Source organism: Triticum dicoccoides, chromosome 4B (assembly GCF_002162155.2).
Source record: "Triticum dicoccoides isolate Atlit2015 ecotype Zavitan chromosome 4B, WEW_v2.0, whole genome shotgun sequence".
In the NCBI taxonomy this organism is placed as follows: Eukaryota; Viridiplantae; Streptophyta; class Magnoliopsida; order Poales; family Poaceae; genus Triticum; species Triticum dicoccoides.
Genome location: NC_041387.1, coordinates 302,571,020 through 302,579,548, shown reverse-complemented (window position 1 = coordinate 302,579,548; position 8,529 = coordinate 302,571,020).

The following is an 8,529-nucleotide window of genomic DNA, read 5'->3' as shown; positions in this document are numbered from 1 at the left end:
GCATTCCTCTACCGTCGATTGAGGTCGCCGGCGGCCTAACCCCGACCGACTTACGTGTCAAATTAGGCTAAAACTAATTAGGTCACTAACTACCCTCCCTAGTCACTCACATGTGGGCCCATGCCCCATTGACACTTTTAGTTAGGATTAAATTAGCACTAACAGTCTCTGCTAAGTAGCCTAGTCACTGACCAGTGGGTCCCAGCGTCAAGTTTAACCTAGGCTGACGCTGTTGACCTGATCACGTCATTTTGATGTCAGGCTGACCCAGTAATGCTTTTCTGGATTTTAAATAAATCTATTTGATTTATTTATTTTCAGAAAATGTCCAAAACTTCAAAAATTCATAGAAAATAATCTATAACTCATATTGAAATAAATTATATATGAAAAATGACCAGAAAAGTCCAGTCTATCAATCTGTACTGGTTTCATGCATGTTAAAGCAACCTGACCTTGCTGTTAGACCAAAACATGATAATGCACATTATAAATTCATAACTTGAGTTTGAATGTGATCCCTTGGTTCAAATTAGCTCAAATCTTTCTGTTCTTAGTTGCATTAGGTCAAACACATTTGTTTTGCCATGTCATGATCATGCATCATACTGTTGCATTGCATTGATTGTGTTCCCTCTCTGTTGCCGGTAATTGTTCCCCCTCAATAGACGTGGTACCGATGATGAGTTCGGTGACACCGATGAAGAGCTATACTATCTTCAGAAGTACCAGGCAAGCAAAACCCCCATGTTCATTCTGATACAATCCCACTCTCTCGCTCCTGCTCTCTTTTACTGCATTAGGACAACAACGATTCAGCTGTTACATGCTGCGGTAGTTGAACCCCTTTCCTCTGCATGACCTATCATTGCCACAGTAAATAGATGAAACCCACTAGCATGAGTAGGAATTGTTTGAGCCCTGATGTGCCTACTCGTTCATGGTTGTTGTCATGCCTGCTACTGCTTAGAGTTGAGTCAGGTCTGATTCATCGGGAATGAATTGGAATGTGGTGAACATGTCCTACTGTTGAGAGCTAAGTGTGTGAACACGATTTCGTAAAGGTAGCGGTGAGAGGCCATGTAGGAGTACATGGTGGGTTGTCTCATTGCAGTCGTCCTCAGGAACAGAGTTCTGTGTTTGTGATCCATGAATAGTTACTACCACGCATTCGAATGCTTAAGTGCCCCTCTCGACTTATTAATCGCCTTGATCTCTGTCCAGGAGTTGCAACTAGTTTCTGGTGTTTGTAGGATATGTGTTGGGGGCCGTGCGTAGCACTGACCCTAGGGGTGGGCTATGATGCGGTAGAGACACGAGGCACGGTGTACCGGGACGCCCGTTTAGTGCCTCGGGAACCCTGCTCTCATCGTTTGGGGCCATGAGTGAAACCCCGGCGGGATCTTGTTGCGGATGGAATCTGAATAGGCGATAAACCTGGACTAGAGACTTGTGTGGTTAGTCAGGTCGTGGCCGACACCCTCGATGGGCTTCCACTTGAAGGTTGCCGAGTACATGTTGTGTAAACAGCGATAAGTGGTGAGAGCGTGTGTGAATAAGTACACCCCTACAGGGTTAACATCATCTATTCGAATAGCCGTGTCCGTTGTAAAGGACTTCTGGGTTGTCTGTACAGTTCATAGACAAGTGAAAGTGGATACTCTAAAATGCGCAAGATAAGCGTGAGTGATACGGATGGCGTTCTCGTATGAAGACGAGAGCGGATCCATAGTGGTGTATTGATTGGTGAATATGTGGACTCGTGTGCGCCAGCCCAAAAGAGTTACTTGCAGTCGTAGTTTAGGATAGCCACCGAGTCAAAGCTGGCTTGCTGTAGTTAAACTCCACCTCCCCCTTTGTTGATACTGATGCATGTGTAGATAGTTCTGATGTAAGTCTTGCTGGGTACATTTGAACTCATGTTTGCCTAATATATGTTTTTGCAGAGAGACTTCAGTTTCACTAGTAGTTCTGCGTGGACTTTGACATTAGCTTGTTACCTCAGCTACGATCTTGAGCCCTCGGCAGGATTATGTAGATTGTCAGGCTTCTCAGCCTTTTTCATTTGTAGTTGTCTATACTCAGACAAGTTAAGCTTCCGCTTGTGCTTGTTGCTTGTATGACTTGAATGCTGGGTCATCAGACCCATGTTTGTAATATCTGGCTCTTCAGAGCCTAATGAATAAATATTATCGTAGAGTTTTGTTGTGATGCCATGTTGTATTGACACATATCGAGCATATTGTGTGTATGATTGAAATGCTTGGTATGTGTGGGATCCGAAAACCTAGTTGTTTATCCTTGGTAGTCTCTCTTACCAGGAAATGTCTCCTAGTGCTTCCACTGAGCCATGTTAGCTTGCTACTGCTCCGGAACACTATGGCTGGCCGGCATGTGTCCTTCTTCGTTTATGTGTCTATGCCTCCGGGGAAATGTCACGTGGTGTCTCCGGAGTCCTGGTAGCCTGCTATAGCCCGGACTCTCCGGAGTCCTGTAAGCCCAGCTGCTATAGCCCTGATTCACTCACTGAGGACCGACACATTTGTGGTTGGGTCATGTATGCATGTCCCTGTAAGTTAGTGCCACTTTGGGTTTACGACTAGTCATGTCGGCATGGGTTCTTTGTCATACGGATGCTAGCGACACTATCATATACGTGGGCCAAAAGGCGCAAATGGTCTCGGGCCAGGTAAGGTGGCACCCGTGGAATACTGTGCTTGAGGCCGTAAAGTGATATGATGTATTACATTTCAGATCGGTGTGACTTAGGATTGGGGTCCTAACAGCTTTGGTATCAAAGCCTGACTACCTGTTGGATTACCAAGCCAAACTGGTCAAAGTTGAGTTTATAAATGCTTTACTTATATAAGGGAATTGATTGTGGAAGGGAACATAAGGCTCTTTTTACTTCTTATACCCTATGCCCTTCTGATCTGAGTCACCCTTTTCTTTTCTGCGGGGATTAAGAACTAGGCTTTCTCATCTTCTATCAGGATCACGTGTTACTAGTCTCTAGACTTATATGATTGTTGGTTTCAAGCCCGAGTTCAGTTCCTACTTCTTCCGTGTGTTGACAGTTGATCTCAGAACTTTGATATTGTGATGTTAAGTGGTTATACGACCATTTTGCAGGATGTCTCAAATCATTTCAAGCATTTACAGCCGTTATGCTGCCCGAGTCATCCCAGGTTTCTAAATGGTTTGATGCATTTGCAAATCCCTTCTTTCTGTTCCTGATGTCCCTTGGGCCAGTTCAACCACACTAATCGGTGAGTTAAGGTACTTTATTGCCTCGACATATATGTTGGAACTATTATTATGACCCTAGGTGTCTTAGGGAGTCACCTAGTAATCTTGCAATGCTTTGTATTCCCAATGTGATGATTCTGGCCATTATTCTCGAAAGCATCTCGTGATGCCATTTAGTTAGTAGGCATTCTATTTCAGGGTTCTTGAACCCAAGATTCACTCTACTTAATTCGTGTAGATAGTGTTGCTCGTTCCTTTAGGATATTAGTGACCTTGTGATAGTCTTTGAGGTCCGTGGTGTCGGATTTAGGGTTCCGGCGGACCCTTGAGGTTCGAACACTGGGGTGCGTGCGGAGGTTTCGCCTTCTACCTACCTGTTCCTCACCGAATCACTAGGGTCTAAACTACGAGAAGAACAACACAAGAGACACAGGATTTATACTGGTTCAGGCCACCATTGTGGTGTAATACCCTACTCCAGTGTGTGGTGTGTGGATTGCCTCTTGGGCTGATGATGAACAATACAAGGAAGAACAGCCTCGCGAGGGTCTGTTCTTGTGGTCTCTCTCTTTGGCCGGATGGATTACCCCCTCTACCCTGTGGGTGGCTAGTCCTATTTATAGGCGAAGGCCCTGGGCCTCTTCCCAAATATTGAGCGGGAAGGGCGCCAACAATTGGCCAATTTGAAGAGGAACATCTAGTACACTTATCCTGACTAAAGTTGGTCCTTGCCTGTCAAAGGCTCTGTTTGTGATGCCATCTTGGGCTCCACGGTGACCTCCATCCTGCCGTTGGACTGGTCTTGGTCCTGTTGCACCGAAATGGACGCCTTTGCTTGATACTCTCGCCTACGCTTGCTCCCCTTGCACCAAAGAGGAAAGAAGGACACTGTGCGGGCTGGCGCCCGGCTGTCGCCCTTGGTCGTCATGGCTTGCGTCATAGGCACCTCGCGAGGTACCCCGCCTTGAACTCTCCGCCTCCTCGGGAGCCAGCCTGACGAGGCCGAGCCTGAGGAATCTCCTTGTCGTCTGCCCTGCGAGGCTTGGCCCCTCGCGAGGGTCTTGTGCTTGTGTTGATGAAGATGGGCCGTGCTGGGCCCCCTTTGAGCCACGCCGCAGGCCGCAGGCTGGCAAGTCTAGGGACCCCCGTTCCCAGAACACCGACAGTAGCCCCCGGGCCCAAGGCACGCCCAGACTTGGCCGAGCAGAGAGGCGAAAGGGCAAGTGCGAAGCGTTGCGGGCCCCAACAGCCTGCGGCCTTGGGCGCCGCGTGGCGGTTGATTGGACGTGGGCGTCTCCGCAACCGCATTAGTTGATAAGGAGGGGCATCTTCCCTCTGCCTCCTTTGCTCTCTCCAGTGCTGCTCAGATCCCCTTTCTTGCGCCTCTCCTTCCTTCGAAATCTCCAGATCTATTCCACCTGTGCGCCCTAGCTAGACATGGCACCTTGCCAGGCCCCGGCCGGAGCTTGGTACTCGCCCGCCCTGGACTCGCCAAACGTGTCGGACGCAAGCCTTGCCCGGGTGCGCCAGTTGGCAGCGGCGCAGGGTGTCGACGTGGCGAAGGTGTTCAAGGCCGGCTCTGCCCTCCCTGAGGGCCGGGGAAGCACCTTCTATCCGCTCTTTGTGAGCGCCATTGTCGCCGGTCTGGTGCCTCCCTTCTCTGAGTTCTTCTTTTCCGTCCTCGGCGATTACAAACTTCAAGCTCTGCATCTCCACCCCAATTCTGTCCTCCTTCTGGCAATCTTCGCCTACTATTGTGAGGCCCACATGGGGGTGAAGCCCTCAGTGGCCCTGCTGCGCCACTACTTCTACCTCCGGCCCTCTCACGGCTCCGTCTCTGCGTGTGCGAGCTTCGTCGTTTACGGCAGCTCCATCGCCATTTCGAATCCCGGGAAAAGGATTGAGGGCTTCAGGAGCAAGTGGGTTTTGGTTGATGCTGGGCGCGTCCACCCCCGGCTGGCCTTTCCCACGCGACTCCCCTCGAGCTCCGACGACTGGTCTCGAGTGGAGCTTGTGGATCCCCGTGCGAGGCTGGTGTTGGAGAAGATGGATGCGGATCTGAGGCCGGCCAGCATGGCGGCGGCAAAGCTGACTGGCGCCTCGCTGCTGAGGGAGTTCCCGGAGCATCAGCTGGCTCCGCTTCGTCAGTACTCGCTTCCGATGTGGAGGCCCCACCCGAGCCCCGCGGTCCTGGCCGATGAGGATCTGGCCGTGGTCCTCCAGTATTTGGTCGGGGGCGACGTGGCAAGGTTGGAGGGCGCTCCGACGCCCCTGTTCCTTCGCGAGGACTGGGAGCAGGTTGTGGGTCCATGCCCGTCCTCGACGGGGACGGGCCTGTGCCTGCGGAGGCTCCTGAGGACCTGGTGGACGTATCCTCCGGCGACTCCAGCGAAGAGAGGGAGGAAGTGGAGCGAGAAAAGGGGGTTGACTCCGAGGCAGAGTCAAGGGCTCCACCTCCTCGGTGCAAGTCCCGCACTCTCCGCCTCTCTCTGAGTGACGACGATGAGGGTGATGGCGAGCAGGGCGGCGGGAGCCTACCCCCGGTTCCGAAGAAGGACCGGACTGGGCTGATCCCCCGCGGGTCCGCCCCAGCCCCGAGGCGATCCGCAGGCGCCCCAGCTGCACCCGCGCTCCCTGAGGCCGACCCTTGCAACCGGCTCTCAGGCTTCAAGTACGGCCGCAGGCTGCTCGAGTCTGCGGGCGATGACTTGTAAGTGCTTGATCCCTGTCTTGTTTCTTGTTTCATCACTGAGGCTTGACGCTCGTATCTCCCGGCTAGGCTGGCGCCCATGGCAAAGAAGCCGAAGGGGGCTCCTGAGACTCCATCCGCGGCAGCGCCTCTGCCCGCGAAAGAAGATGAACGTGACGCGCGGGCCTCTCCTGCCCAGGCGTCCCTGCGAGGCCCTGCCGAGCCGGCTGGGGCGAGCTCGGCTCCTATGGCCCTGGCGATCCCTGAGGCGCCCCCACTTGACGCCGTCGCCACAGCCGCCGGGGCGCAGCAGGCTCCGCCTCAAGACACCATGGTCACGCTGCCGCCTTCTCCTCCTACTCTGCCTACTGTTGCTTCCCCGTCTCCTCCTACTGTCCTAGATCGTGCTGCTGCTGAACTGGACCGTCTGCGGCGGGACCTTCTGAGCGCCGACCCTCGTTTGGTGGCCGGGCGCTTGGAGCTAGCCCCTGGCTGGATTCGCTCCGATGCTTCGATTCGGGCGGTGCTGGTCCAGGCCTCGACGGCCTGCGACGAGGAGAAGCAGGCCGTCCTTGGGGCAAAGGTTGCCCGCGCCGCCGCCTTGGGGGAGGCGGCTAATGCCCGAGGCCGTTGCGAGATGCTGGAGGGCGAGCTGAAGGGCCTGCAGGACCGGCTCGCCAAGGAGAGTCGCCTTCACCTGGAGTAGGAGGACGGCATGAAGGCTCGCGAGGCGGCCGTCAAGGACTGGGACGCCAAGCTCAAGAAGCGCCGTGACCGCCTAGGCGCGCTGGAGCAAGAGCTGGAGGCGAGGAAGGTTGAGTTGGATGGCAAGGCACAGGTTCTTGCCGAGGATCGTGTGGCCTTTGCGGAGATGGAGGAGAAGGCCCGAGCTTCATTGAAGACGCTCTATGAGATCGGCCTGGAGAACTCACTGGCCGGCGAGGAGGACGGCCCCGCCAAGCTGCTTCCCTTCCTGGTTCATGCCCTTGACGATGTCGCTCTTGGCCTCGGCCCTACCGCTGAGGCCGAGGCACGTGTCTTGTCTTCTGCGGCACTGATGCGGGTGTTCACCCACATCTATCTTCGGGACCCCAACGTCGACCTCGACAACCTGCTGGAGCCGGCGAGTGGCGAGCATGCCGCTGCCGCTACTGAGGCTGTGAAGGGTCGTGCGAAGGCTCTGCTGGGGAAGTTTCGGGCCTTCAGCACCAGGCGGAAGCGGAGCGCTGCTAGCCCGGCAGCTCCACAAGGCGAACCCGCTCCGCGCAACTCCACGGGCGGCAAGTGACTCCGTTGTGGCTCCCGCCCTGCTTTTAGTTTCTGCACATGTATCAGGCCTCAGGGAGGCGTTAAAACTTGCATTTGGTGTTGTGATAGCAGTATGGATAGTAATATTTGCTTTTGAATTCCTTCAAATTTGCGCTATTTCCTTCCTACTTGCTTGTGTTCTACGCCGGAAGAGCCCGGCCCCGCGCATACCTTAGCCGCCGTTAGCCCCGACCGGAAACCAGGACGGGACCAATGACTGAGGGGCTACATGACAAGTTAGGCTCCTGAGTCGCGATGCTCAGGAGTCCCCCTTGGCGCCCGAACAGCAAGTAGGCAGGTGAGATGTGGGGGTGGATGTATCGTTCTACGTCTGCAGAGCCCGGCCCCGCGCATACCTCAACCACCGTTAACCCCGACCGGAAACCAGGACGGGACCAAGGAGTGAGGAGCTACGTGACCAGTTAGGCTCCTGAGTCGCGATGCTCAGGAGTCCCCCTTGACGCTCAAACGGCCTTCATACCTTGGCTCCGCTCGGGGAGGGACGTGCGACGAACCAGGCCCGGGGGGGCCTGGCTGGGTGGCGTGCGCCTGGGCGTGACCCAGGCGTAGCCCCCGTGCCCAGTCCCCTCGCGCGGCACTCCCCGAGGGGAGGCGTTGCGATGAGGCTAGACACTAAGCTCTGGGCTCCCTGAGGTTGATGCGGCCCTGGGGGGCCACCCTCAGTTGTTTATCACCAGCGCGGAGCATAGCGCTTCCGTATGCGTACGGGCATAGCCGCTCCTCAGCAGTGTCGTCAGCCAGCGCGGAGCATGGTGCTTCCACTGGTGCGTGGGAGGGGGCTCCCCTCTGGGAGGAGCCCCCGGGGCGTGTACAGCCCCACCCTAACACCTGGCTGGCATGGTAGGGCTTGACGAGGTGTATCTGGGCACCCGTGAGCCAGCGCGGGACTCACGGGGCCCTACCTCAAGGCGGGTTGCGCCTGGCTCTGGGCCTTATCTTGGAGTGTGTTCCTGCAAATTTTGCTAGATGCCGATGCTCTACGTCCTCGGGTCCCGGCTCTCGGGCTGGTCTCAGACGTCGCTCGTGTGCCGGGGCGTGATGCCGTGGGCAGACCAGAGGGTGAGGGCCGGAGAGCTGGTAGGAGCCCTAAGTAGTGATGCTCAGGCACCGCCCCCCTTTAACGCGCAAGCTTGGTTAGATGTAGAAACTCTATGTCCTCGGGTCCCGGCTCTCAGGCTGGTCTCAGCCGTCGCTGGTGTGCTGGGGCGCGATGCCATGGGCAGACCAGAGGGTGAGGGCCGGAGAGCTGGTAGGAGCCTTGA